Source organism: Palaemon carinicauda, chromosome 1 (assembly GCF_036898095.1).
Source record: "Palaemon carinicauda isolate YSFRI2023 chromosome 1, ASM3689809v2, whole genome shotgun sequence".
In the NCBI taxonomy this organism is placed as follows: domain Eukaryota; kingdom Metazoa; phylum Arthropoda; class Malacostraca; order Decapoda; family Palaemonidae; genus Palaemon; species Palaemon carinicauda.
Window position 1 is genome coordinate 120,392,034 of NC_090725.1, and position 23,170 is coordinate 120,415,203.

The 23,170-nt window shown below is 35.4% G+C and overlaps 1 pseudogene; it reads right to left on the reverse strand.

Annotated features, from left to right (window-relative positions):
- Positions 1-3,174: 3,174 nt before the first annotated feature.
- Positions 3,175-23,170, reverse strand: part of LOC137656448 (transcriptional coactivator YAP1-like) — a 105,488-nt pseudogene continuing 85,492 nt past the window's right edge.

Here is a 23,170-nt window from a genome sequence, read left to right on the forward strand (position 1 = left end):
ACAAACGGGTTAGGTTAGCCTAACTCCGCCGAGGTCCCCGTCGTATACGAAAGTAACGTTACATATCGTCAGAGGAAATATAATGTATGCAAATCTTCGCTAGTATAATTTGCCTAACTAGCTAAAAAGTTTTGTTTTATAGCTAAATACCGGGAGCGTCGCATTACTAACTAAATAAAACGCATTTATGACATGCGACCGCGGCTCAAAATGGCCGTCTCCGGTGTTGGCTACGCTCCACCAAACACACTTAAATTATAAGTATTTAACTGTGAGAAGGGAGCCTAAAATTATACACAGGAAAGGTCAAATACTCAACTTTCCAGAGGATGAAGATGCTGGAGATTGCATGATATTCCGAAAAAGAGTAACAAACACCGAGAGAAACGTGGGAGCGCTCTTAGCTTGAATGCTACAGTTTAAAGGAATGATGGGCCATAGTAATATGGGGAGGGGGTCCACCGGGTACCTTGATAACGGCTACCCTTTCATTCGCCACTCTTCCCCCTCAAAGACTTAAATCTATTCGGGTTGAAGATTGCCATGTGTCGTATCAAAAAATATGTCCCCTGATTTTATGCGATATCCTTAAAGATATATTAAGGATACTCACGCCAGGAGTTAGAATTCTGGAGACCTATGGTTAATTCTCTGGGAGTATCACTGTATCAAATATCCCTTAGAAAGCTACCTAAAGGAACCTTCCATCAGGACGACATGGCCGAGCCCAAAAATAAGGTTAAACAGATAAGTAACATACAACCTGTGATGAGAATTATGTCAACCTGCTTAACAGAGAGTTTTAAGATAATTTATTACTCTGATACATAACTGGGAGTCACATAACTAATGTCTTTGATGCCCAAGATTCTCGACCTTAATAGAAAAAAAATTATTTTCTCTTTCTACCGTTAGGTCCCTCTCCTACTCATCAGTGTATTTCTGTATTCATACTGGTGGACAGAAATTATGCCCGGTGGTCACCGTGAGCCTCTGTATCAAAATTAGTAGCTTATGATGCATGACATGGAATGGGACCTTATATGAGGGTGTAACCAGCAACATGCAAATGTCAGTATGCATAAAGACATGTACTGCAGTGTGTAGATCTTCTGGGATATGTTGCTTTGCAGGGGACTTGTAAGTCTGAAGGCAGAGGGTAAATTTCCCCACAACATGATGTAGGCACTGGAGATTACTGAAGGTGGCGGCGGGCGGGAAAAATTTCCAGTTAAGCCCAACAGGTTGCCGTATACATATTTCAGCCATTAAGACATCCATGGTGCCCTTAGGAGTGGTCCTCAGTCCGAGGAGGACCCAGAGAAGTTGTGGAAACCAATTGGTGTCATTGCAGCGTGACACCAAAGCTGCTCTGAGGTACAATGGATACATTCCACCATTCTGTTGGCTGCAGGTTGGGTAGTGGTAGTATGATATAGGCTGATGCTGGGAAGATGACCTAGAGGTCCACAATTGCAAGGTGAAAGTGGCACCCCTGTCAGAAGTAACATGCTCTGGAGTGCCGAATCTGGCTATCGATCCAGAAAGTAAGGCAGCAGTACATGAGGTGTATGTTGCATCTTGTATGGGGATGGCTTCAAGCCCGCGAGTGGAGTGAGCAATGACTATGTAAAATTAATGGTGTCCCTGTGACGTGGATAAATGGCTAACCACATCGATGTGAATGTAATAAAAACGATGCTGAGGTTAATGAAAAGTGCCCACACACAAAGTCGTGTGTTGATGCACTTTGGAAGTTTGAAATGCAGGCGTGGACCCAATCCTTGGCATCTTTAGTTATGCCATGCCATATGAACTTCGAATTCAATTGGCTCATGGAGGCAGGTATCCATGGCGTGGCCTCTCTCTTCTGAGATGATGAAGTTTGTACTTCTCAAACAGCATTTTACTTTACAAAGGTATGATTCATGGAAATAATCATAATTAACTTTAGGTTACCAGAAGATTTAATACCCAAAACTTAATTTCACTAAGCAGCTATATTTTTCTTCTAAATGTAGCATTTTAGTCACAATCATTAAAAAACATTTTATGACCACAGTGACTAAATTATCAAAATATCACTCTGATATATTTTGCATGGAAACTTGAATTCAAAGGGAAAAATTAACTAATCAAGCAGCTTTCAGTTTAAAGTTGGGAACCAAACCAAATAATGAATAATAATGAAATGTACTACCTACAAATTATCAACAACGGATGTAATCTCAAATTTTTACCAGAGTTGACAAAATAAAAAATTACTATTTTGAATAATCCAAAAACATATTAAGGGAAAGAACTTTAGTCAAAGTTCTTTACCCCAAGACAACTCATCTCCTCCATAATAATGTAATTATAAGCAATGCATATTCAAAAACTTGCATTACACACAAGAATATCATCTAAGATTCGGATAATTTCATTTATAGTTTAACTCTTTGCAACTAGTCCAAAATTCTATTTCTTTTTTTTTTAAACTCACTTTGGAGAAACATATTTGCTCTCTTTTTAATGTATAAAATCTGGGAGAGTATTGAGATCGCCTTTCAAGATTCAGATCTACCTATCAAAAGCTTTTAAATTCTTTCACCGCATACCATGACTTTGTTATTGTTCTCAAATCTGGTCTTGAGGAGCTGATTAGAATCTTATACTGTTGGACAAAAAATGTTGGCCTATTTAATCAACCATCCCTGATTTTGGTATTAATTACTGTAGATATTTCTATAATTGTGAATATACTTTGCATTAAAATCTTCCCACACTAGTCTAATCAGCCACATAATACTTGATATACAATTAACTGAACATTGTATATTTTACTTCCAATAAATTCTATACTATACATCATCTTCAAAGTTTTATTCCCCTCATGACCAATTTGTACAGTAATCTTCCTAATCCTGGTGTAGCTAGCTGGAATTTTTTTTTTTTTGCTGAGAAGGCTACCATGAGTTTGGTTTCATAATTTATCTTATCTATCTTATTCAATTTACTTGTTATTTATCTAATTTAATTGGTTTTGTCTCTCGTTTTTCTTAATATAGTAATTTGTTAACTTCTCAATTTGTTTAGTCTCTGGGTTGCTTTTCTCTAAGATTTTTTTTCCATGTTTTCAACATTTATAATGTATATCAAGGGATATTTTAAAATGGTATATATGCAAAAGTCTTTCATCGTTTAAAGATAAAATTTATTTACATTTGCTTCAGCATACACTTAATTTCATGGGGTACTTCATACCCCACCTGCATAAAAGCACTAAGGAACACTTGCAAATACAGCAAAAATGAGAGAAGTTTACAGGTGAAAGGAAACTAATAATTATTAAGGGATTATGAGTACTATCAAGAGAAATCGTTCCCCCTCTTTTGCTGCAATTGGTAGTGAACCAATCAATGTGAGCTATAAGCTAATACCATAGTTCAGGATTGAAGCAAGCAATGTCCATCTCTGAGGATTAAGTTAAACCATTTCTAACAAGAGAGTAGATGTACATGGTGTGCTGATACGACATGACAAAGAAAGGGTGACCAGCTAGCAATGGTAACCTAATCTCAAATAATTCAAGAGACACTGCTTAGCTTCTATCCAATTTCATGGGTTACTCCCATTCCAGTCCCACATAAACTATACAGTGAAAAAATATTGTTAGGACTGAGACAGAACCTTATAAAGCAAGGCAACATTTATTAGTCTATGAAATTAATAACCCATGGATCATGGAAAGACAAAACCTCAAAAAAAAAGCAATGCAGTACCATTGAAAACAATAGTATTACTTTTTGAGTAATTATACTTTAACTTCACTTCTTACTTTTTTTCTTGTACTAATAGCATTACAATTCTGAGGTATGTAGGGTTAACTGAACTTCATAAACTTGTGCAAGAAAGATTGGGAAGGACAGCCCAAGATAACTCTCAAGTCTTAATCTTGGGAGCATTTCTTAAATCTATTAGTATAAAACTTTACCACTGGATGCTTCCTCTACGAAACTTTATGATTATTGGAAATCCATATTTTAATTATTCTACACTAGGAACCCTTCACCACATTAAAAAGATTGAAAAAACAAAGAGCCTTGCTGCTGAGTCTAACTACACAATGTAAAACTAACAAATATGGCCACTATAAGACAAACTAAAAAAAAAAACATTGCATGCTAGATGTATATCACAAAAGACACCATACTATGAACATAAGAAAATTAACATGTACATTTCCTGATATAATAAAAATTCATGTCTACTGGAGCAATAGTAGTAATAATAACATTATTATTGATAATATAAGAACAAACACTAAGTATGAAAATACACTCTCGGTGTTTGTTCACTTAATATCTAACATGAATCTTAAACCTATTGCCACATTCAACTTGTGGCCTGGGAGCTGCCAAAGTGACCTTTTTTTTAAGACCTAGGTCAGGCTAGCAAATGCTCATTCAACCTGGGGTCAACACCTTTAACAAGCCATGCTGCCCAGGAAGAAGTAAGAGATGGTCACTAAACAGCTGCAGACAAAGGCACTTGGAACATCCAATAAATCACTTGAGCAGACTGTAGATGGATGTGGGGTTCTGAAATACTGTTGATATGACCAGGGTATCTCTCAGGATACAGAACAAGTCTCTGAGGATATCATTTTCACTTTAAAACATCTTTTATTTATCCTTTGTACCAGCTGGCATCCATAGCATGGTGAAGAATCCATACACCTAATTACATTGAAAAATCACCCACAGGTACATCAAGTTTGGTGAAGTATTGTTGCTTATAAAGGACTCGATTACCTAGCTTTAACGTTGTTATTTAAGTACATTCTTTGTTCACTAAGGCTAGATAACTCATTGGCTATCACCTTGGTTCCTGGTACTGTTACTTAGAATTGCCTTCCATATTTTAAGACACTATCTCATTTATAAGGCACATTATAATCTTATAGTGAATACCTCTTCTTTTCCCAAAATACATTTTGAGATAAAATAAATCATTAGAAATAAATCAAATTTTAAAACCACACTTAATGCCGTCCACCTTATCCATCATCTAGTTTGATTTAGAATTTATAAAACTGCAGTGTTGTACTGCACTAAGAGTTTGGACTTTTAGCCCTAAGTAAATTTCATTGTACTGTACTATTACAGACTTATTAACAATGGCTATTATTGTATTTTACTTAATCATTCTTCAGAAATGAACACAGTTATTTCAAACTTAACTGTATATATTACAAGCATATTTATGGTTTACAAATTATCATACTACAGTAACGTCTGTGCATTTGCTATCACAATAATGGAAGATGAACTATGAAACAAGTGTACTGTGGCCTCTTTATATATGCAGAGAGTTAACAACTAAGCCTTAGAGGCCAAAGCTCAACCTTTGCTTCATATCGATCACTCAACAGGAACTAGGGTAGCCACAGATGTAATGGAGCATAACAGCCAACATAATGAAAATAAATCAAAGAAATTAAATGCAAACAACAGAATGCTCCACTGTGTCGCAAATAAAAAGGAGCACTGAGTGCATTAAAACAAGAATCAGAAGATTCCCCACACATTGTGGAGTAGTAATAAACATTCACTTTGAGAACAGCTGCCTCTGTCAAAGAAATAAAGAATTAATGCCTTTCTAGTGTAACTTTTTTAATTACGATATACAATAACTTCCAACTATTTACATGAAAATTGCTCTTCAATAAATACATACTGTAACAAGATTAAGACAGGAAATATTTCGCTGATGAAGGCAGAACTGGACGGTACAATTGGTTGTAATCACTAATGTATGGAGAGGACAGAGGTGCAAGATTAACCTCTGTGTAAAAGACATCATCCTAAATGCGTGTGATACACTTCTGGAGGGCATCACAAATCATAACTTATTTCCTATGACAGGAGATTTCTTTAGATAAGAACTCTCCATTCAAATAAGAGTACAACTATAGTCAGTAGGCACTAAACCATCACATACAGAAAACAGGGCATCCCGAGATATTGCGAAGCCACAATTAATTAAGTGTTGAACAGTCTTTTGCTGAAAGTTCCCCTTAATCACTATAAGGCTTCAGTGCACTTTAATTATAGCTTTTACATATATATATATAATATATATATACATATATATGTATATATATTATATATATACTTACTGTATATATATATAATTTATATATTCATTTATATATATATATTTTTTTTATTACTAGTGAAGACCATTGTGTTGAATCCACAACCTGGAATTTATTGCAAATAATTTTTCATTCATCAAATTACTTCTCATCCAACCATTAGAGAATAAAAGACGATTCCAATGGATTTTCAAACATCACTTTCACTGACGTTACCTTTTCACTTAATTCTCTTAGAAATAATTTCTGGTTCATGAAAACAATTTTGCACTTTCACATTAAGAAAATACCAATTTCTTTACAACAAGTCAATTTTGCTACTGATTTACAGAGTAGAGTAACTGTATTTCTTTCAAGGCTTGCTTTTAAAAACAAGGGTATTTTTTGCCTACCCACATAGACAACGAAATACCTTTGGCCTTACCGAGATGCAGAGCATTTTTACACCAGAAACCAAGAAACCAAACTTGACTCGTTAAATGAAGTTTCATGTAGTATTGTATATACAATATTTATCCAGGTATATGTCTCTTCACTAACATTTATAATAAGCTCATTTTCACCCATTTCACACTTCGTTACTTAAAGCCACGTGTGAATATTGTCCATCTTAGATGTCTCCAGCATATCATTTAAGAAGTCTGTTGACAAATCATCATGTAACTGAAACAAAATTATTACAAAAATTAGTATACTTACTACAAACTGTATCTAATTTACCTATGGTTATAAAAGAGTATAACAAATGTTGAGATACTGTTTCTACATATTTTAAAACTATGATCTCCATGCATTAATCAAATAATTTTATTACAAAATAAAATACTGTATCAAGTTTACTAGAGGTATTACCACATTACTGACAAATATTTCTAAACAATGATACCCACTCTACATTTGTACAAATAATCTACAACTTTCTATTAGAGGACTGGTCAATAATCTAATGGCAAAAACTACGTAAAAATATCAGTTAAAACAATATTCAGTACCTGTATTGTTGGAACAAGGTCTTCAGAGTCCATAGATTCAAGCTCTGGTGCCTCTAATATATTGTTAGCAGGAGAAGTCTTCATCTCTGCTGAAAATAAGAAAAGAATAACAGTATTTTCTAGGATACCAACTGAATACCTTATCAATTTTAGTTCTTTTCTCTACCTGCAATACACTAACATTTTAGCCCTACAAGTTTTAGCAAGTAAAACAAAATTAAAAATGAGTATAAGAGTATAAAAATATTTACAATGTATAATACATGCAGTGTTTTTGTTTGAAAATCATATATCTATCTGAAATACTTTTGTCAAAATGTTAGTTTAACACTTAACACTTTCAAATATGTACACACACTAAGTCGATCCCTGGCACTTGCATGACAAATGTAATTTGTACTCCCTAAGCATGAAATCTAAAGTATTTTGTTAGTAAATTCATAACCAAGCTAGTGTTTCTCATGACTAATCTCAATGCCACAAATATATATAAAAAAAAAAATACAAAATATCCTTGAAATTCCATTGTAAGAGAAATAAATGCCGATGAAACAAAGAAAAAAATATGACGGCATTACTAAGCAAGTGCTGGAATGCAAGAAATCTACATACACAAGGGTGGAATAAGATTACTGTATCACATAAAGAACAAACAAACATAAATATTAGACTTATTTGGCAAAAGAGAAAGTCTACCAGACTCAAAATTTCACACAATTCATGGGTGTCCCCAAACCCACATTCAAAGAATACCTGGGTTCGACAAACCATATAATGTACCCAAACTATTTAACTTACAACTATAGAATAAAGGGCTAACTAGAATGCTTAGGACGTGCTAATACAGTACAGTACTGTAAGAGAACAAATGCCATGATTAAAAATATATGAAATTAGATTGAACACTCCTTTAAATGGTGTTTAAATGCTACAGAAAAACTATAGAAAATAATCTAGGTCAATTATTGAAATGTGATGCTTTTTCTTCTACTGTATGTAGTGTACAGTTGGCTTCACTGATTCTGGTTCACTACACAGGAAGCTAGGGGGGACGTCTGACAGCTGTAGGCTACATTGTAGCCATTATAGCAGGTAACACTGTACTTACCAAAAGAGAAACTGTTTGCAATGCTGCCTGTGAAACAAAGTACCTCATCATATCAACACATGATCAAAAGCATTTATATTAATTTTAAGAAGTACTGTAAACAAAAATATAGTTACTTGCTTAACAGCACTTTGCAATATTAATAAAAATGCTTTTGATTACGTTTTTACAAAGCTTAGTGATTTTGTTCTATGGGCAGCATTGCCAAAAATCTCTCTTGTTAAACACGACGTTACCTACTACAATGTATATCTGTAAAAATGTCTCATTATTTTCCCGTTAAGTGTACCGGTATTAATTAAGCCTACTGTACCATACATAGTATACATCTAAATTACAGTTACTATTTATCAGGATTAGCAGATTTATAACAAACATATATTGGCATTAAGAGAAATTTATGTTACTGTACTTAAAGATAGGTAAATATCAAAGTGAAATTTAGGCAGTTTATTAAAAATGGACCAATTTTACAAATAAAGATATAATTTGAAACTTGTTCTTTTCATGCTACACAGACCAAAACATTGTTTATACAGTGTTTCCTAATATAATTTTTTTTTTCATTATAAAACCCTCTCCACAAAGTATATTCTTACTGTGCATTGCAAACTCCAAAGCTACCTTGAGGATGCAAGTAATTACCATATGTCACTTAAAACTAAAGTGCATTACTACTGTTACAACTACAAAGCATCAGTAATAAAACTCTGCCGCTAAAATACTTACTACATTCTAAGCCGATTCAAAATTAAAATTGCAACAACAATTGCACAAGATTAATCTTTACCAGACTCACACCATGATTCTTCAGTAACTTTCAAGTCCAAGATAACAAAGATGCCAGTTTTAATTCCAACAACAGTAGCAAGTAAGTCCAAAAGATTCCTTCATTTTTTTTCAAGAGAAGACAACAAACATGCACAAAACAGTTACTAAAGGCATCTAGTTGTGGATACAACCCTGTAAACAGCAAATGAGCTACAACCACCTTTCATATACTGTACTATGAAAGACTACTAATACTGCAAGAAATACTTTTGTACTATACAACTGCAAGACCTTCCACCATTTTAAGAAACATCTAAATAAAAAAAAAACCACATTGTTATAAGCAGGAAAACGAAGCACTCTTCAACTATACACAAGACAATCTGTTATATACAAATGTTAACTGCAAAACAACAGATGGCCAGAAGAACATTTACAGGAATTGATAAGAGGAATGGGAATTTGCTTTAAATGCGTTAAAGGCTGCACTTCTATATCATGGAGGATGATGGGGAGGAGGAGGAGGAGGAGGGATGAACATCAAATACTTCCAAACCAACCATCTGATGGTGTGATCTCAACATCCTCCATAGATGCTAGAAAATCTTCTGGGGTGTGAGGGAGGGAGTAGTTGGTCCCTAGGCCTAGTCCACTATCTGCCGACTCCTGTCGGGAATGGAAGTCAGTGGTGGCGATGAAGGGGTCGGCAGCAGATGTCACAGACGTAGTAACAGGGACCACAGGCTGGGGAGCTGAAGTTAAAGTCAGTGCAGCACTGTTCAACACCAGGTCACTACCTTGTGCCTGCTGCTGTTGTGAAGTAGGAGTCGACTGCTGCTGTGTGTTTTGTGCTGTCTGCTGCAACTGCTGTTGACCTGCCTCCTCTCGTAGACTCATCCGTAATGACTGTTCCTGTGAAGAGAAAAAACATATTTACTCCACTATTACTAAACTTGAAAATTCAAAGCATTAATTTAATACATAAGTTATACAGTATGTACTTTTCTCAATACAAAGCAGTTGCCCCTTAAGGGTGGCAAGAGATTTTTTTTTTTTGCCACATTCACAATTTAATTGTTGTTCTAAATGATGGCCTAAATTGATGCAGCATAATTTCCAATGATAGTCACTTCATACACATACTCGGAAGACTCCATTAGCAGAGTATCTAACACCCTGCAAACACAGCGCCTTCGCCCTTATCTTGCATACTCTTGCACTTGCTGGATACTTAGGGCCTTCTATTTTTTCCCTCCATCTATCACTTTCTAGGTTTTACAAATTACACACTCGTTCCATCAGCCTACAGTATTATCTTCCATCCTTTCGAAATGACAAAATTATTTCAAAATCGAAGACTTGGATCCATCCTTTCAGATATGCTACGATTTTCCCCACTACTCCTGCATAACAACATTACTCAAGCTTTCTACTCTTCTTACAACACAAATAATATATAATTAGTATATTTCTACTACTTGCAAACTTAAACAGAAAAACTTTGTTTTTCATTGACACTACTACAACCCTGATCACTAGCAATAAGGGGGGGGGGTGAGAATTTATACAGAATATACATGTGTGGATTAGGGATGGTGATTAAGTTTATTTGTCCTGCGATATTCTATCTAACCCACTGATTTTAAGTTTGACTAACAATGGGAGTTAAGGTACTCTCTCCGTTTCATGTCAGGATTCATAACTCATTAACTATATTACAAATTAACGGTAGCCTACATATTTATGTGGTGAAAATCACCAGCCAATTATATAAATCACACACGTATATATATATATATATATATATATATATATATATATATATATATATATATATATATATATATATATATATTATATATATATATATATATATATATATATATATATATATATATATATATATATATATATATCAGCCATAACGAAGTTCACTGCAGGAAAAAGGCCTCAGACATGCCCTTCCACTTCAGTCTGTTTATGGCCTTTCTACGTCAGTCTATATCAGCAAATTTGCTTAACTCGTCAATCCAACGTCTTCTCTTCCTTCTTCCGTGTCTTCTGCAATCTCTAGGGACTCATTCTGTTATTCTTAATGTTCATTTAGTATTTATCATTCTCATTATATGTCCTGCTCAGGTCCATTTCTTTTTCTTACTTCTTGTTAGAATATCCTGTATATACTTTAGTTTGCTCTAGTATCCATGTTGCTTTTTTATATCTTTGTGTAATTCCCATCATTATACTTTCCATAGGTCTAAGTTGTAACTATGTTCTAAGACTTTAGAAAAGCTCCAAGTATCTGCTACGTAAGTTGATACCGACAGGTAGGGTACTGTGATTAAATACTTTTTGGAGAGTGGCGTTATACTTTTCATTATATTTTGCTTACCAAAAGCTCTCTATCCAATGCTTATAATTCTTTTAATTTCTGCCTCAAGTCCTAAGAAAACACTGTCTGTCCCAAGTTATGCACATTCATTAATAATCTCTAGTTTAGAGGTTTGTCCATAACCTTTATATGTCGTCTCTGAATTTTCATTGAACATTACCTTAGATTTAATCGTATTTACTTTCAGTCCTACATTTCTGCTTTCACTATTAATATGTTTCATCATCTTTTGCAGTTACTCACCTGAGTAACTAAATAAAACTATGTCATCTGCAAATCTAAGTTGTCAAGGTACTGTATTCCCAATTAATATTATTTCCTATATTTTTCTAATCTAAAATTTTTAAAACTATATCTTGTTATGCAGTGAATAATTTAGGAGAAATGAAGTCTCCATGTCTAACTCGTTTCTCAACTGGTATTTTCTCACTATCTATTTGTAGTTTCATGATTGCTGTACTTCCCGTGTCGTGTATGTATGTATGTATGTATGTATATATATATATATATATATATATATATATATATATATATATATATATATATATATATGTGACCTGAAAAGCAGCCCTTAAAGGAAAATACCTACATCATCCTTTTATACATCCTATTTATGAAGTACATATATCGTATTTCCTGTCATCACCCCTATGCTTGAATATAATCATCCAGTTATCATACATACATTTCATAAACTTAAAATAAGTTGTAACTACAGTAGGCTTACAGGCATCCCTTACCCAACCGATACCTCTGAGGGATATGTAATTTAGAAATTAGCAAGAGATGAGCTACATCTAGGCAGATATCATCACGTCTGATTTGTCAAGCTAACTTGATGATGACCAATTAACCCAGTTTGCCAACATCGTCTGATTTTGCAAGGCCATTATTATAGTATCTGCAGATGCCACCAGACAGGCAGACAGACTTCTATAGTCTGGTGTCTTAATGATGCTGATGCCTTTACCATCCTTCCAAGCCCCGGTAAAGAGGATTAGCTAATAAGTATGGACTCGTGAAGGCGTCCATGACGATCAAAGAGAAGAGAAGGGAGTGGGAGATCTGAGACTCGAGGGAAATGGGTGACTGGTAAGAACTGTGGAAGTGGGTTAACAAGCAACGGGGACGGATGGTACTGTGCCACCCTCCAACATCTCCCATCCCTTACCCCACACCCAACACCCCCTCTCTCCCAACATCCTGGCAACAAGCCATGTAAACATCTACCGTGTATGCCACACCCACCCACAACACCCTCTTTCTTTTCTCGAAAAAAAAAGAAAACGAAAAAGTTTTGAGGCCAAACCTTTTCTAGTGCCATTCCCATTCTTGATTCATAAAAGAATTCTTGGAAGTTGGGATCAACTAATTATTTGAAATACATCTGTCGACTTGTGCAACGAAAAAACTGGTCTTATTTAAAATAATGAATCCATTGAAGAATTTTTTTTTTTTTGAAATCATAAATTTCGATCATTTATTTCATAAATAATTTGCATCTTGACACATTTCAAGGTTAAACTACGAGTAATGTGCATAATCTAATTCAACCCAAATACTATCATTTGAAAATTTCAAGCAAAATACCTTTTCTGAAACGTGAATTCTTACAATGTGCATCTTCAGAATAAAAAACAAATTTTGAGTAATTTACATGAATAAATAATTACAGGAATAAAGATATTACATGAGAATTTGAGAGAATCTACGAATTTTCTTACAACATTGGTTTTTTTATTATTTTAAAACAAACTTCCTTGTGACAAAAAAAAATGCAGTGTACTTTTCCAACCTTGCCATGTGAGCAAGAATGAAAAAAAATGCACAAAACATTAATAATCTTAGAATCACATTTCTTCAAGTCACTGTGCTTTTAATACACGACATTGTAGAAATGTTTCTTTAAAATTTCTACCTACCGTTTTAATAACTTCCTGCTGCCGAAGCCTAAGTCTCTCGTGCTCAACCTGGAGACGCTGTAGTCTAAGTTGTCTGGCCTGAAGGGCTGCAGCAGAGGTGCTGACAGAAGGTGCCAGAGGAGGAAGCTGATGGCTCACTTGCTGTGATGCCTGGCTAGCGGCAGGCTGACTCCCGCTGCTTTGTGAACCAGCTTGTGAATGCTGTGGAGGTTGAACTCCATTTAATAAGGCAGTGGCTTGGAGGCGGCGAGCTGCAAGGGAAATAAAACACAAATTAATTAATCTAAGTTAAATCTATATAAAAAATCAAAAGAGTTGTATACATAAACTGTAATTAATCAAAACGAAAACTTCAATACAATTAAAAAGACTACCACGAATGATCGACAAATAGGCTCTTCATGATTTTTTTCTGCTGAAAGGGATTAACTCTTCATTCAGAGTTACTATCTATCATCTCATTATTTATTATTATTATTATTATTATTATTACTATTACTATTATCATTATTATCATCATTACAAGACAACCTGCAACACTCGTTGGAAAGTCGATTTGGGCAAAGCCAAACGCAAAGAAAAAGGAAACTAAGAACTAATGCATAAAATAAAAAACGAAAATACAAAAAATTAAGTAGTTACGGCAGATTGAATTCTTTGGCATGAAAACGTCGAACCGCAATGAAGGGGAAAACCATAACCGAAAAAGCTATTTCGAATTGTGATGTGTAGTTACGCATAAAATACGCTTAATCGGGTGCTTACGACCGTGCTTTGAACGATGCTTTTAATCTGTATGCAATGCAAAAATTATTCTCAATAACCTAATTCAACTTACATACACTAACATATTAATTAAAGCAATTATAATTCAGTAAGCTAAATCCATCAAAATACTGAAAACCATAATGTATGGATATTCATTTTGCCTTTCGTTACCATTATTTATTATGTCAATTGGCCACAGGTACGGAAGCCCGTATAATCAACTAGTTTGAACAAAATCATCATATATTAAAAAATGGCACAATCATGGAAACCGATTGCATATAAAATTCAATATTTATATTCACACATATTCTGCAAACAGGCAAATTTGTACATAAAAAAAACAATGCAAACGGAAATGTGTATAAATTGTGATAATGTATTGCAAATATTAAACCTAAGTGAAATATATTCTACAAGTGAATAAGTTTTCATAAACAAGAAAAAAACAAAATCACCTTTCAAAAATGACTCCCAAAATGTTCTACGGATTATTCTCATTTCAATTCAGATCAACAAGGAATATCGACAGAAAAATAATTGTCATGTGAACCTCAAGTACCAAACTTATTGCAGATTATTAAATAATGCCACAACAAAAAATTGGCAACATCCTGTATATAAAACCCCCAATGACGTCATTCGTAAGCTGAAACCTCATTGGCAGGTATGCCTCTACAATGATGACGTCAGTAATGTTCAACGCCCATTGGTCATGTGAACTTAAAAGTTGAAAATATCACGTCACGGCTGATCCTCTTATGACTTTATATAGGCGTCACTGGTTGCAAGACAAATGATTGGCCAACTCACAATGCCGGTGTTTACATTGCAAGGCGTATCTGCATCCTATTGGCCATAGTGAGATATGATATTTGAGGGTCCAAGAGGATGTGCATTCCCTACAGCAGCAACGTCACAAACTGCATATGTTTGAGAGATTAGTGCGTGACGTCACAAGATAAGAGACGTCACGTGAATGAGGTAGACAGGCTAGTAATGATACGCAATTCTCTTAAGTGATTTTCTTTCTACGTCTAGCTCTTGCATTAACTATAAGGCTTATAATGGCGTGATATTTCACTTCTCAGTGTCTCAATATGTAATTTGTTACCCTGCTTATATATCTCATGGTGACAGATATTGACATACAGGATAAAAATGACAAATTCTGTTGGCGACTCGGCACGCTACCAAAGAATAATGATTGACTTTGTAAAGTACCACCAAACATCAGTTTCAAAGTTTTATTTCTTATGAAAAAAAAAAATTAAAAAGAAATTAGACGCATGGGTTTTCTAACTATAAAAAGTATCAAACTCATCGTCCCAAAAGACGTCGTTACACTGAAAGTCATCTGGCAAGTTAAGCAGAGCCATCGAAATCTGTCCCAAGTAAAATTTATACTGTATATAATCCCTAACCTTTCACAGACTTGTATTTCTTGAAGTTTGCAAAATACTTCCTCACGAAATCCGGACGCACAAATGTCTCCTTAACTCGCCCTATTTCTAGTCAGCTTTTTATATCAGAATGCCATATCAAGTCAGTCTCTCTCTCTCTCTCTCTCTCTCTCTCTCTCTCTCGACCTTGCCGAAGCACCACCACACTGTAAGCTTCGGAATGCTTCTTGAAGGGAAGCATCATCCGCACCCGGAGCAAGCGACTCGCGATGCAGGTGGCAAAAGAACAAAAACAAACAGCTAAAGCGCATTCCTCAATTACTAAATGAGACCAGATATGAAGTGCAGAGTACGCTTAAGCAACAGCCACTCTAAACACTATCTATACAGTAGATGTTCCAAACAAAATCGTACGTACTTTTGCAAATCAAATACGTGACTTCGATGACAGTTCCCATTGATTCTCTTCCAAAGCCTCGGTATTCTTACGTCTGTCAGTTACCATACAAACTCAAAATACACCATGGTAGTCCGGGAAAGACAACGTGACAGATTTATCCTCCTCCCGCTACACATTGCGTCAAGTTAAAACAACCTATCACTAAAAACAAATTAAAAATTAAGTAATATTCTCTCTCTCTCTCTCTCTCTCTCTCTCTCTCTCTCTCTCTCTCTCTCTCTCTCTCTCTCTCTCTCTCTCTCTCTCTCTCTCTCTCTCTCTCCGCAAGGTGGTTACACTATATTTTGTCAGTATATCGGCCACGTATTTTAGACCACTGTTAAGATACTCTCCTTGGGCAAGGTCCATTTCTGCACAGAGTGGTCAATCCCACTTCTGCAGGAAAGAAACAGTGTTTGTCCTATCTAGAGTTCCTCTAGGTCAAACACAGTGTAGCAGAATAGTGATTATATATATATATATATATATATATATATATATATATATATATATGTGTGTGTGTGTGTGTGTATATACATACATACATACATACATATACATATATATATAGGCTACACATATACATATATATATATATATATATATATATATATATATATATATATATATATATATATATATATATATATATGTATATATATATATATATATATATATATATATATATATATATACATATATATACATATATACGTAAATATATACACATACACACATATATATATACACACACACACACACACACACACACATATATATATATATATATATATATATATATATATATATATATATATATATATATATATATATATATATATATATATAACTCAATGTATTGTTCTTCACCACTGTTTGTAAATACAAGTATTTATAAATTAAATTAGCGACTGAACTTGAATTGATAATATCCAATGGTAGAACACTTTTACAAATAAAATTATTCGGTAAAATATACAACCAAAACTTATTATTATTATTATTATTATTAAATGCTAAGCTACAACCATAGTTGGAAAAGCAGGATTCTATAAGCCCAGGGGCCCCAACAGGGAAAATAGCCCAGTGAGGAAAGGAAACAAGGAAAAATTAAATATTTTAAGAATAGTAACAACATTAAAATAAATGTTTCCTATATAAACTATAAAAACTTTAACAAAACAAGAGGAAGAAAAATTAGATAGAACAGTGTGTCCGACAACTCTAACCCAAAACAGTGGAAGACCATTGGTACAGAGGCTATGGCACTACCCAAGACTAGAGAACAATGGTTTGATTTTGGAGTGTCCTTCTCCTAGAAGAGCTGCTTACCATAGGTAAAGTCTCTCTTCTACCCTCACCAAGAGGAAAGTAGCCACTGAACAATGACAGTGCAGTAGTTAACCCCTTGGGTGAAGAATAATTGTTTGGTAATCTCAGTGTTGTCAGGTGTATGAGGACAGAGGAGAATCTGTAAAGAATAGGCCAGACTATTCGGTGTCTGTGTAGGCAAAGGGAAAGAACCGTAACCAGAGAGAAGGATCCAATGTAATACTGTCTGGCCAGTCAAAGGACCCCATAACTCTCTAGCGGTAGTATCTCAACGGCGGCTGGTGCCCTGGCCAACCTATTACCTCGGGATTTAGTAAATTAAATGCACGTTTCTTTCAGTGAAGTTGTATTTTATTCGAAAACCTGAATTGAGATAAGATTATTCACTGTAAAATTTAATTCCAACTTTTGCGTACTATTCCTCGTAATGTTTGATTACTAAAAACAAAAAAACACTGGAAGGGGCAGTTGGGTAGCAAGGTGAAGTTAACTAAAAATCAACTAACTTTAAAACCCAACTGAAATAAACTAAATAATACAAATTTGTTACAGTTTTAAACACATTATCAACTTTGATACTTGAGCACTAAATACTACAAAATATAAATTACTTCAAACTAAAAACTTCCGCTAAAAAAAGTCAAGAGCCCAAAAATGCAGCTTCCAAACCATTCTGACTTACAGATTGCTTCGCAATAGTTAATTTCCTAGGTTCTCCTAAAGCATCATCATTCAAAGACAAAGTAATTTTATGCTGGCATTAACGAGAACTATAAAAAAAAACTTGTTTGCTTTCACAAATGAAGGCGAGGGTAAAAGTGACCCAGTGCTTTTATCAAAGATAAACCATTAAAAGTAAAAGCCGTGATTTTCAATTCCCGAATGGAGATGACTGGATAGAATTACTGGCTCTTAAATGTCATTCATTTCGGCTTTCATCGAGTCCCCCTCTTAATGTCAAGGATATCCGAGGGAAAGATAAAATCAGAATTCTCTTATACGTAACACGCAAGGCCCAAAGGCCACAAGAATTAATTATAATGCAAATAGATTTGAATATTTGAACGATCGTTTTCATTCGCAGTTGGAGGTGCCATCGTACAATGGGTATTGGGACACTTGACCTGACATTTTCAAGACTTCAAAAGTATCAAACGGGTGATGAAACAAAAAATCCATAATCAAATAAGCCAAGACTTAGTTGCAACACCTAGTTTTAATGCATATAAATAAACTGTTAATAACAAATTTACTTTTAACAATGTTATAGATAGTAAAGCCATAACCTTTTTTTAAATTAATGCGTATACACGACTAAAGGCCGATCGGAGAAGCCCAGATCGTTGGGTTAATCAGGTATCTTGCATTAAGTACAAAAATCCATTTCTCGAATCAATACAGTTCAATGTGAGGTTATTTACCCTATTCAAAAGGATTTTTAAAGCACAGACTGTTTTAAAATGTCTGTTTTACTTTCAACAGGGGGATGGATAAGCCGATCTTTCCCTCCAAATTTCTTAAACATATACTTCGTAAGAGAAAGAGAGAGAGAGAGAGAGAGAGAGAGAGAGAGAGAGAGAGAGAGAGAGAGAGAGAGAGAGGGGGGGGGGGCATCTGCCACCGAAGCCTCCCGACATGCCAGGGAATACTCAGGCTTCATTTTCTACAGGAACAAAGTAATGGTTAGTTCTTATATATATATATATATATATATATATATATATATATATATATATATATATATATATATATACTTTTCATTATAAAACAACATGGAGTCGCTCGCAAATAATCGCACAGTCCACTAAGTAAGAAATTTCTGAAACCCTCAAATTTCCAAATTTCACAGGACATTTGCAAACCACACGAGTAATATGGATGATCGTACATTATCTACCTAAAATACAGAGTAAAGTAAATTAATAATATATATATATATATATATATATATATATATATATATATATATATATATATATATATATATACACACACACGAGTTTTAATGCAATCTTCATTTTCAAGAAATTTAACTACAATCCCATGTTCCACTTAAACCAACACCTCAAAACTCTCATTATAGAGTTTTACGGTCAGCATAGAAGCTTGTAAAGTATGATGCCAACATACAAACATACACAGTAGGTACTGCGGGGGAAATTCCATGCAATATCACACGTTGACAACATCAAGTAAAAGCCCCAGGCAGGCATTATCAAGGACATGGCAATAATGTTCAAACTTGTCCATGATTCTTTGTGATAAAAAAAAAAGTTCAAACATGAAATTCAAAGTGACTGACTAGTAATAGAACCACATAATTGATAACTTCAAATCATCATAGTGTTTGTCTACTGAAAGTCGAGAAACTTATAGAACACAATTGTTCTATCTTTCGGCCACCAACGATTAATGTAAATCAAAACCTAGCATCGTCATAACAGGACATGTGATAAAACTTGAGTTATATAAAGCTCTAATTCATAAGATAAAAACGTAAGCTTTAACTCGATGAATGCGAATATAGACGGCACTAGCCTACTGGTGATCTTGGATACCATTATTTCATCAAAACAACGAGAGATGCCTCAAGAAGACATTACCAAAATTGCATTGCATAGAACAGAAGAGTAATCAAGACAGATTAAGTGTAATCATAATTAATATATTATCAAAACCCCACAAGGATAATCGACTAAAATACGAATCATTTGGCATCGCGGAGTGGTCTGGTGCTAAAGGTAACATATAGATCGCAACGATACCCATAGTTTTCGGAGCAAGTAACCGAACTGGATTGCAATGGTCTCATCTAATCCAACTTCACTGGATTGCCATGGTCTCATCCAATCCAACTTTACTGGATTGCAATGGTCTTATCCAATCCAACTTTACTGGATTGCAATGGTCTTATCCAATCCAACTTTACTGGATTGCAATGGTCTCATCCAATCCAACTTTACTGGATTGCCATGGTCTTATCCAATCCAACTTTACTGGATTGCCATGGTCTTATCCAATCCAACTTTACTGGATTGCAATGGTCTTATCCAATCCAACTTTACTGGATTGCAATGGTCTTATCCAATCCAACTTTACTGGATTGCAATGGTCTCATCTAATCCAACTTCACTGGATTGCCATGGTCTCATCCAATCCAACTTCACTGGATTGCAATGGTCTTATCCAATCCAACTTTACTGGATTGCAATGGTCTTATCCAATCCAACTTTACTGGATTGCAATGGTCTTATCCAATCCAACTTTACTGGATTGCAATGGTCTCATCCAATCCAACTTTACTGGATTGCCATGGTCTTATCCAATCCAACTTTACTGGATTGCCATGGTCTTATCCAATCCAACTTTACTGGATTGCAATGGTCTTATCCAATCCAACTTTACTGGATTGCAATGGTCTTATCCAATCCAACTTTACTGGATTGCAATGGTCTCATCTAATCCAACTTCACTGGATTGCCATGGTCTCATCCAATCCAACTTCACTGGATTGCAATGGTCTTATCCAATCCAACTTTACTGGATTGCAATGGTCTTATCCAATCCAACTTTACTGGATTGCAATGGTCTCATCCAATCCAACTTTACTGGACTGCCATGGTCTCATCCAATCCAACTTTACTGGACTGCCATGGTCTCATCCAATCCAACTTTACTGGATTGCCATGGTCTCCTCCAATCCAACTTTACTAGATTGCCATGGTTTCCTCCAATCCAACTTTACTGGATTGCCATGGTTTCCTCCAATCCAACTTTACTGGATTGCCATGGTTTCCTCCAATCCAACTTTACTGGATTGCCATGGTTTCCTCCAATCCAACTTTACTGGATTGTCATGGTTTCCTCCAATCCAACTTAACTGAATTGCCATGGTTTCCTCCAATCCAACTTTACTGGATTGCCATGGTTTCCTCCAATCCAACTTTACTGGATGGCAATGGTCTCATCCAATCCAACTTTACTGGATGGCAATGGTCTCATCCAATCCAACTTTACTGGATGGCAATGGTCTCATCCAATCCAACTTTACTGGATGGCAATGGTCTCATCCAATCCAACTTTACTGGATGGCAATGGTTTCATCCAATCCAACTTTACTGGATGGCAATGGTCTCATCCAATCCAACTTTACTGGATGGCAATAGTCTCATCCAATCCAACTTTACTGGATGGCAATAGTCTCATCCAATCCAACTTTGCTGGATTGCAAGGGTCTCATCCAATCCAACTTTACTGGATTGCCATGGTTTCCTCCAATCCAACTTTACTGGATTGCCATGGTTTCCTCCAATCCAACTTTACTGGATTGCCATGGTCTCATCCAATCCAACTTTACTGTATTGCAATGGTCTCATCTAATCCAACTTTACTGGATTGTAACGGTCTCATCTAATCCAACTTTACTGGACTGCCAGGGTCTCATCCAATCCAACTTTACTGTATTGCAATGGTCTCATCCAATCCAACTTGACTGGATTGTAACGGTCTCATCTAATCCAACTTTACTGGACTGCCATGGTCTCATCTAATCCAACTTTACTGGACTGCCATGGTCTCATCCAATCCAACTTTACTGGACTGCCATGGTTTCCTCCAATCCAACTTTACTGGATTGCCATGGTTTCCTCCAATCCAACTTTACTGGATTGCCATGGTTTCCTCCAATCCAACTTTACTGGATTGCCATGGTCTCATCCAATGCAACTTTACTGGATTGCCATGGTCTCATCCAATGCAACTTTACTGGATTGCCATGGTCTCATCCAATCCAACTTTACTGGATTGCCATGGTCTCATCCAATCCAACTTTACTGGATTGCCATGGTCTCATCCAATCCAACTTTACTGGATTGCAATGGTCTCATCCAATCCAACTTTACTGGATTGCAATGGTCTCATCCAATCCAACTTTACTGGATTGCAATGGTCTCATCCAATCCAACTTTACTGGATTGCAATGGTCTCACCCAATCCAACTTTACTGGATTGCAATGGTCTCATCCAATCCAACTTTACTGGATTGCAATGGTCTCATCCAATCCAACTTTACTGGATGGCAATGGTGTTATCCAATCCAATTTTACTGGATGGCAATGGTGTTATCCAATCCAACTTTACTGGATTGCCATGGTCTTATCCAATCCAACTTTACTGGATTGCCATGGTCTTATCCAATCCAACTTTACTGGATTGCCATGGTCTCATCTAATCCAACTTTACTGGATTGCCATGGTCTCATCTAATCCAACTTTACTGGATTGCCCTGGTCTCATCTAATCCAACTTTACTGGATTACAATGGTCTCATCTAATGCAACTTTACTGGATTACAATGGTCTCATCTAATCCAACTTTACTGGATTGCCATGGTCTCATCTAATCCAACTTTACTGGACTGCCATGGTCTCATCCAATCCAACTTTACTGTATTGCAATGGTCTCATCTAATCCAACTTTACTGGATTGTAACGGTCTCATCTAATCCAACTTTACTGGATTGCCATGGTCTCATCTAATCCAACTTTACTGGACTGCCATGGTCTCATCCAATCCAACTTTACTGTATTGCAATGGTCTCATCTAATCCAACTTTACTGGATTGTAACAGTCTCATCTAATCCAACTTTACTGGATTGCCATGGTCTCATCTAATCCAACTTTACTGGATTGTAACGGTCTCATCTAATCCAACTTTACTGGATTGCCATGGTCTCATCTAATCCAACTTTAATGGATTGCAATGGTCTCATCTAATCCAACTTTAATGGATTGCAACGGTCTCATCTAATCCAACTTTAATTCTAAGGGAATGCAAAAAACAAGAGAATTGACAGTACTCTAGAAGGTAAATCATTCACCACTTAGAAGCACAAAGGGCATT